Raw genomic sequence first — 8,744 nt, 5'->3', positions numbered from 1 at the left:
GTATGTATACATATAACTAAGTCACCTTGCTATACAGAAGAAATTAACACAACATTGTAAATCAACTATACTTCAATAAAATTTTTTAAAGATGGGAAAAAAAGAGTTATCATTGTCTTTAAAGTGCTTGATGTGTCAGGCTCTCAGCCATGGGCTTTATCTGTAGTAGTGTCTCTTTCAACCCTCACAGCATCCCCATCAAAAAAGAGAAATGAGATTCCTTCCCTCTGAGCCATCCCCACTTCCAAAGACAACTACGTGATCCAATGTGAGTACAGTTTCTGAGCCAGCTTATTAGGAAAATGTCAATGAGAATAATTTTAATGGCATTCTTGCATTAGGAAGGAGCCTTAATGGAAACACACTTTGCCATAATTAGACTGAAATAGTTCATCACGGTACACATCACCTGAACTGATCTTACTTAAGCTCGGCTAGTACACTGACAAGTCACTACTGTAAGCTTCTAAGAAATGGATTTCTAATATTTGACTTTTCATAGTGTTTATTCAAAATGTCATTTTACCATTAAAATTTGTATTATATGAGTCATTAAGGCTACACTTTTCTCATTACTATAACAGGAAGACACGTTCAAACAAAGGCAACTCAGAGTGCTCGGGCTGACTAAAGGTCCACACCTACAGGCTCTCTTTGAGTTGGTAAGTGCTTTCTGCTGTTGGTCAGGGGCAGCCTCTTTCCCATTGGTAGGAAAGGACATTTTACATTCACTTTTTTTTTTTGTAACATAGGTTTTATTTATTTATTTGGCTGCATTGGGTCTTCGTTGCTGTGCGTGGGCTTTCTCTAGTTGCAGCGAGCAGGGGCTACTCTTCGTTGCAGTGCACGGGCTTCTCATTGTGGTGGCTTCTCTTGTTGCAGAGCACAGGCTCTAGGCACATGGGCTTCAATAGTTGTGGCACATGGGCTCAGTAGTTGTGGCACGTGGGCTCAGTAGTTGTGGCATGCGGGCTTAGTTCTCTGTGGCACGTGGGATCTTCCTGGACCAGGGCTCGAACCCGTGTCCCCTGCATTGGCAGGCAGATTCTTAACCACTGCACCACCAGGGAAGTCCTACGTCCACTTTTTTTTTTTTGCGGTACGCAGACCTCTCACTGTTGTGGCCTCTCCCGTTGCAGAACACAGGCTCCGGACGCACAGGCTCAGCGACCATGGCTCACGGGCCCAGCCGCTCAGCGGCATGTGGGATCTTCCCGGACCGGGGCACGAACCCGTGTCCCCTGCATCGGCAGGCGGACTCTCAACCTCTGCGCCACCAGGGAAGCCCCCTACGTCCACTTTTAAGGCCTGTTTTTCTATTATATCTTTTCCTTGGCCTCCTATTCAGAGTCTATCTCTGAAAACCAATGCTATCTTTCAGTATGTGTGTCCCTGCTCTGGACTGTAGGCAGGGAGGTGAAAGCAGAGAAAGTACAGGGGTGGGGGCAGGCTTAGAAGTCCTCCTAATGAAGGGGAGAATGTCCCTGCCCAATGCCATTCCCAAAGAGACTTGACCCAAAGCACCAGGGGACAGGCACAGAGAGTACACAGCTGGGAAATTTTTGCCACTGGACAGGGACATCCTCCATGATTCTGTAGAGTGGTAATTAAGCTCTATCTCAGGTGACTTAACTGAAGCGTTCCCAAGTGCTTGGTGGGGTCTTAGAGGCAGTGAGTGATGTGCCAGAACGCTGGAGTGAGATGAGATGGGCTTGTCCTTCTGGGCCATGTAACGAAGGGCTGCTTTCTTAGCTTCTTTGAATGCCAGTGTCATTGTCTATGAATTAAAAGTAAAGGGAGTTGGCATCTTCTCGAGGTTTTTGGAGGCTTAGTGTTTGAAGAAAAAATTCATACGTAATACCATTCCTTGGCACAAAGTAAGCAGTGGAGTTGTAGTCTTTCCTCTCCTGCCACGGATTTCTAACATAGACTGGTGCACCTTCCTATGACTTGAGTAAAGGTGGGGTTCTGGTGGTGAGGGAAGGGGCTGGGGCTGTTGCCCATTGTGTAGGCAACCCCAGCACCTCCTCAACATGTGAACAAAAGGAAGATGATGATCATCTTGGGAGAAAGCTTCATCCAAGGAAGAGAAGAGAATTCCCCAAAGTGAATCCTTGATGTCATGCTTCCTTCTCATTTGGGCTTAAGAGGACTCTTGCTTTCTTATTCTGTCCATCCCATGTCCAATCTTCCTATTTTTAGAAAATTTTATCGGAGTATAGTTGCTTTACAATGTTGTGTTAGTTTCTGCAGTACAGCAAAGTGACTCAGTTATACATATACATATGTCCACTCTGTTTTAGATTCTTTTCCCATTTAGGTCATTTCAGAGTATTGAGTAGAGTTCCCTGCGCTATACAGTAGGTCCTTATTAGTTATCTGTTTTATATATACAATCTCCCTTCTTCCTCAAGTTTCTTTTTTACTAAATGTCACCTCCATTCGTACAGATGCTCAGACTCTCAACCTCTCTCTTTCACTTTCCCACACACTCCGTGTCCGATCTACAAGCAAGACCTGTTGGCCTAACCTCCGAGCACTTCCCATCATCTCCACTGTTGCCTTCATCACCCAAACCACCACGATTTTCCTGAACCACTTCAGGACCTGCTAGGTGGGCTTTCTCCTTCTGTGCTTGCCCCCAACCTGCAGCAAACAGGGCAGTTCTTTAAATGTGTAAATCTGATCCTCTGTCTTCCCTCCTTGAAGCCCTCCAATAACTCTTCATTGACTTTAGAATAAAATCTCTGAAGAAATGGAGATGGACTGCAGTCCTCAGCCCCTAAATTATATCTCAAAGGGAAGGACAGTCAGGATTTAAATAAAAGTGGTGAAGACATTGAGGACAATATAGTCACATGCCATCAGAGGAAGTAGAAATTCTGGACAGAACAGCTCACTTGAACGAACAAGATGAACAGTGGTAAAGCAACTACGCAATGAACTTGAACAAAGAAAATATAAAGAGATACAGCACGTTCTGTCTATTAGAGTATATCTAGCTGCAACTCTCAGGACGTTTGGCTAGCGATGCCTTAGACAAATAGGGAATTCCTCCGTCAAGTCACAAGTCAGGAGGGGGGTGGTTGCTTGGCTTGGTTTTGGGCTCATTAACTTCAGGGCTCCGTGATTCTCTCAGACTTTCCCTCGTGACAGCAAAACAACAACAGGAGCTCAAGCTTCTTGACCTCCCAGTACAGTCAGGGGACACAGGGCAATGCAGGACAGATTCTTCTCCTCAATGACCATCCTTTTGTTACGGAGAATCATTCCTTCCTAGAATTTCCCCAACACAGTCTGGACTTTACCCTAAGCCTCTTTGGTTGGGACTGTATCATAAAACCACTCCAACCCACTGGTTTGTCACACCATGTCCAAGATTAAGAATCTCTGCTCAGGAAATGAATAAGGTTGAAGTTTTGTAAGAAATCCAAGAAAAAAGAGGGTACTGCCCAAACGGGTGGGCAGCCACCATGTCTGCATAGCATGCCAAAAAGGGAGATGAAGAATCCAGTTTGGAAGAAGGCATAATTCTAAAAGAAGAAAATTCCCCACAAGGGAATGCTTCATGTTATAGAAGGACTTATTCAGAACATGAATTACAACAAAGAGAAAGAAACACGCAATAACCAAATGCAGTGTTAAGTCCTAGGTTGGCTCCTAAGCTAGATAAAGGGTATTAGTTAGAAAAAATGGTAATAATATTGTGTTAATATTAATTTCCTGATTTTGATCATTGTACTGTGATCACGTAAGACATCAACACTTGGGGAAGCAGGGTGTGAGGTCTACAGAAATTCTTTGTACTATTTTTGTCACTTTTCAGTAAGTCTAAAATTATTTCAAAATGAAAATTGAAAAGTAAAAATTTTTAAAACCAAGAAAATGAAAAGAACAGTATGAGATGGAGGGGTGTTTGCTGGTTTTAGCTAAGAACATAAATTGATAAAATACTCTTATTTGTAACTTATAAACAAAATAGGAATGACAAAGAATGGGACTGACAGGACTATAAACTATCTAAGTGGTAATAGAAAAAAGTTGGCTATAGTCACAATAAACTATAATTAAAAATTAGTGGAAATAGTTTCGATATAGAGGAGAAAATTTTACCTATAAAGACTTTGCTAATTTCCTCACCTCTTAAAGCAGGAGTCAGATATTGTACAAGGTTGAAATATGATTATAAAAATAATAACCATAACTCATAAAGATTTTTGTATTCATTTTATTTTAACTTTAGAAGAATTGTATAGAAATGATCAGTTCTTTCAGTGGGAAAATACTATGTGAATTTTAGCAATTCCTCAAGTTTTACTTCATCCTCTTTTTCTTTGGTTCAAGTGAAAATACTTTAATCCAATTAAAATGTCATAAATACTATGAGGCCGTGTTTCTAAAGTCATCTGTTCCTCTTTGTCTGGCTATCTATCTTTTTTTCTGTCTACCTATCTATTTGTCTATCTGCCTATTTGTCTATCTATCGATCTTGCTGTCAATCTTTCTGTCTGTCTGTCTATATGCAGAGATGGATGTTTTGGGTAGTGTTTACCAATCTATAGCCCTGCTTGTTTGAGTTTGGTGGATTTCTCTTACCTCCTTTGTGCTGCTCTGAATTTTAAAAATTCAGAATTTTTAAAGTGATCATGTGTTTTGTTCCTAAAAAAACTTGAAAGAGTAGATGATTTTAAAAAACAAAACAAGTTACATAGTTCGAGATGTGACAAGTAACATTGTTATGTGTTGCATGTTCCAACAGGAATAAAACACTAGGATTTGAAACTGTGATTGTTCCCACTGTCCGCCACCTAGAATGCCTCCTTATTGCCTTTCTTATTGTCCTGCTTCATTCTTTTCTCTGTTTAGCTTCCCTTCTTTTTAGACCCAGTTCAAACAAGGATCTCTCTCTCTCTCTCTCTGTCTCTCTCTCAATTTCTGTGACATTTCATGTTATTAACTATGTTATGTGGTTGGAGTAGAACCTGTGTTGATGACCCATCTTCCCATTTGCGAACTATTAGGGCAGGGGCCATGCTCATCTTTTGTAATTCCCATGCCCATCACGATGCTTTGTGCATATTATAAGCTCCGTAATTGATCGTCCTGGATTTGAACAGGTGATCTGAAGGCAGGGGAATGTCACCAAGGAGAAAAGAAGATGCAGAACGAGTTTGAACTGAAACACCGGTAAGTATAAACATTTGGAGTTTATGGAATACTGGTGACAGAGGTTCCTCACATGCATTCACCTGGAGGATGGATTAGACAAAAGAAGTCCACAGACACACACACCCAGAACTGAAGGGGGTGCACACAGTCCCTGGAACAGCGGGAGGACATCAAAATTGGCTTATTTCCTCCAAGTCTTGTAGAAAAGCCTTGCTTAGAGGTACAGTGTGCTGGTCCATCAACAACATGGGAATCCACGTTCAACAAGCCAGCCTTCACACGCCAAAGGCTCTCTGGTATTAGCAAATGGTACTGAAGGAGCAGGCTGCAGCTGGACAAACGAGGGTAAACCCCAGTTCCCTCACTTCCCAGCAGGCTATCCTCCCCATGTCCCATGGGGCCAGCCCTGTTAGGATTCACCTTGTAGGCTTGTTGTGAGGACAAAAACGAGATAATAGCTGAAAGGCAATTACTCCAAGTCTGTACTAAGTAACAGCTGGTTAAGGAAAATTTCAGCCCAATAATTACTATCGTTGACTGGTTCTTCGTTGTTGCACTGTTCCTTTGGCTTTAGATTAAATTCATGAATCCTTTGGTGTCTCTGTTTCCCTAGGGTTGAACTTGGGAATGACCTCTTGTGTAGGTATCAGGTGCTAAGTGAGCACAAACAATTTGTACCAGGAAGCTGAAGTCGGCTCCTGGGCTGCTGGGCTGATGCCTGCTTGGGTGGCTGCCCCTATTCCCCACAGAGTCCTGCTTCCTGATCTCTACAACAAGCACCAAGGAGTTGGCCTTCCTTCCCAGGGCTGCTTCTTGGTGGAGCTCATAGCTGATGATAAAGTACTTGACAAACATGGCCTGCTGAATGGTATCTTGTTTGAGCCAGAGGTGAGGCATTGATAAGGAGGAGGATGGCGACACGTTTCTGATACCCAACTTGGACTCTTACGAACACAGTCTTTCCTGGATATCGTGCAGTGCCAAGCACCAGCAAGATTAATTACAGTAATAACCAGCATTTATTGAGAGCTTATTCTGTTCCAGATAGTGGGATGCCTGGTGGATTTGACACAACAGGCAGGTCATTTTTTAACAACCCAGCTTCTGATGCAATTATTTTCAGTATAATCTTGAAATAAAACAAGGAATATTAGTGGTCATAAAATAAACATGAAACTTGGAAACTTTTCTTTTATTGAAGTAAAGTTGATTTACAATATTGTGTTAGTTTCAGGTATACAGCAAAGTGATTCAACTATATATATACATATATTTTTTCTTTTTCAGATTATTTCATTGAAAATTTTTTTAATATTTTTTTTATAAATTTATTTATTTATTTTTTTGGCTGCATTGGGTCTTCTTTGCTGGGTCTTCGTTGCTGTGTGCGGGCTTTCTCTAGTTGCGGCAAGCGGGGGCTACTCTTTGTTTCGGTGCGCAGGCTTCTCATTGTGGTGGCTTCTCTTGTTTTGGAGCTCGGCTCTAGGCATGCAGACTTCAGTAGTTGTGGCATATGGGCTCAGTAGAGCCATAGGTGGCTCACGGGCTTAGTTGCTCTGCCGTATGTGGGATCTTCCCGGACCAGGGCTTGAACCCGTGACCCCTGCATTGGCAGGCAGATTTTTAACCACTGCACCACCAGGGAAGTCCCTCATTGAAAACTTTTGATTGAACTTCGTATATGTAATCATGCCAGCCAAAGTAACAACAATACAATGCAAAAAAGGAAATAAGGAATGGATTAATACTTTTAGTTACATGAATGTATTGTGGGGAAAAAGAAAAAAAATAAATTCTGCAAACTTCACAGAATGATTTGTGCATAAATTGAAGTAAGTCTAGTTCTGTTTTTTCAGCTTTAGAATCTCTTTCCTATCAGTCTCCTCCCTCTCAATCCACTGTTTAAATGCAAGGGGCGGAGATTCCAGTTCTGCTCGAAGGGACCTCAAACAGTTCTGAACACAAACAATCCTACTCCAGAAACCTGTGTGTGTAGCTGAGTCCATGTATGTACAGGGTCAGCTGTACAACTGGCTGACTATATAACTGCCATGTAAAATCAAACGTTTACTAAAGAATGGAAAATTAAAATGTTCTAAATTGAAGCTTACGTACATATGATGCGGGCTTCCCTGGTGGTGCAGTGGTTGAGAATCTGCCTGCCAATTCAGGGGACACAGGTTCGAGCCCTGGTCCGGGAAGATCCCACATGCCGCGGAGCAATTAGGCCCGTGAGCAACAACTACCGAGCCTGCGCGTCTGGAGCCTGTGCTCCGCAACGGGAGAGACCATGACAGTGAGATGCCCGCACACCGCAATGAAGAGTGGCCCTCGCTTGCTGCAACTAGAGAAACCCCTCGCGCAGAAACAAAGACCCAACACAGCCAAAAACAAATAAATAAATTTTAAAATAATGATAAAATTAAAAAATACAATCATATGATACTGTTAAAACTCAACAATAACCACAGCAATTTTAAAAAATAAATTTATTTATTTTTCTTTATCTGTTTTTGGCTGCATTGGGCCTTCGTTGCTGCGTGTGAGCTTTCTCTAGTTGCGATGAGCGGGGGCTACTCTTCGTTTCAGTGCGCAGGCTTCTCATTGTGGTGGCTTCTCTTGTTGTAGACCATGGGCTCTAGGCTTGCACTGGCTTCAGTAGTTGTGGCTCGCGGGATCTAGAGCACAGCCTCAGTAGTTGTGACGTAAGGGATTAGTTGCTCCACGGCATGTGGCATCTTCCCGGACCAGGGATTGAACCCCTGTCCCCTGCATTGGCAGGTGGATTCTTAACCACTGCACCACCAGGGAAGCCCCACAGCAGTTGTTAAAAACTTTTTTAGAGCAGCCTTTTTTTTTTTTTTTCAGAGAGGAATATTTTATCCCAAACAATGTTTAGAATTACCAATGCATACAATAAATAATTTTAGGTATTGTTGCTTCTAAATTCTCTACAGGCTATGAACCCCTGATGGCTCATTCCCTGGTCCAGGCATTGTTCTTGGGGCACTGCATTCAGTAACTCATCTCATTCTCTTCACTGCTATTATTACCCTCATTTGACAGATGAGACTCAGAGAGGGTGGATCACTTACCCAAGGCCACACAGTTAGTGGCTGGTTGGCTGGGATTTGACCCCAGGCAGTCTCTCCCGTGAGACTTCACTCATGACCAGGATGGCTCCACTGTCTCCAAAAAGCACACATTAGGGTTATGTGGCAATAACTCACCTCTTCATTGTTCATGTCAGTCTTTTCTTCGTCCTCTCCTTTTTAACTTTTTTTATTATTTAATTTTTTAAAAAAAATTTACTGGTTTTGTTACTTTATCTTCTTTATTTTTAAAAGTTTCATAACTGCAGTTTATCAAGTTTACAGAAAAAGTACAGACATCAATTAAATGAAAACATGGGCTCACTATCCCAATCATCTTAGTGTGTATCTATAGATTAAATAAAATAATATGATATCTCAATTTTCATCTCCAACTTTCTTCCAAGATGTAACTATTTCAGTATTTTTTCAAATTAAGTCTAAATTATTTAACATCGTTATACTTTCCCCAAGTGAAAAAAT

Source organism: Neophocaena asiaeorientalis, unplaced genomic scaffold (assembly GCF_003031525.2).
Source record: "Neophocaena asiaeorientalis asiaeorientalis breed wild unplaced genomic scaffold, Neophocaena_asiaeorientalis_V1.1 scaffold567, whole genome shotgun sequence".
Taxonomy (NCBI): Eukaryota; Metazoa; Chordata; class Mammalia; order Artiodactyla; family Phocoenidae; genus Neophocaena; species Neophocaena asiaeorientalis.
The sequence above is the reverse complement of the archived record's forward strand: the minus strand, read 5'-3'. Positions refer to the sequence as shown.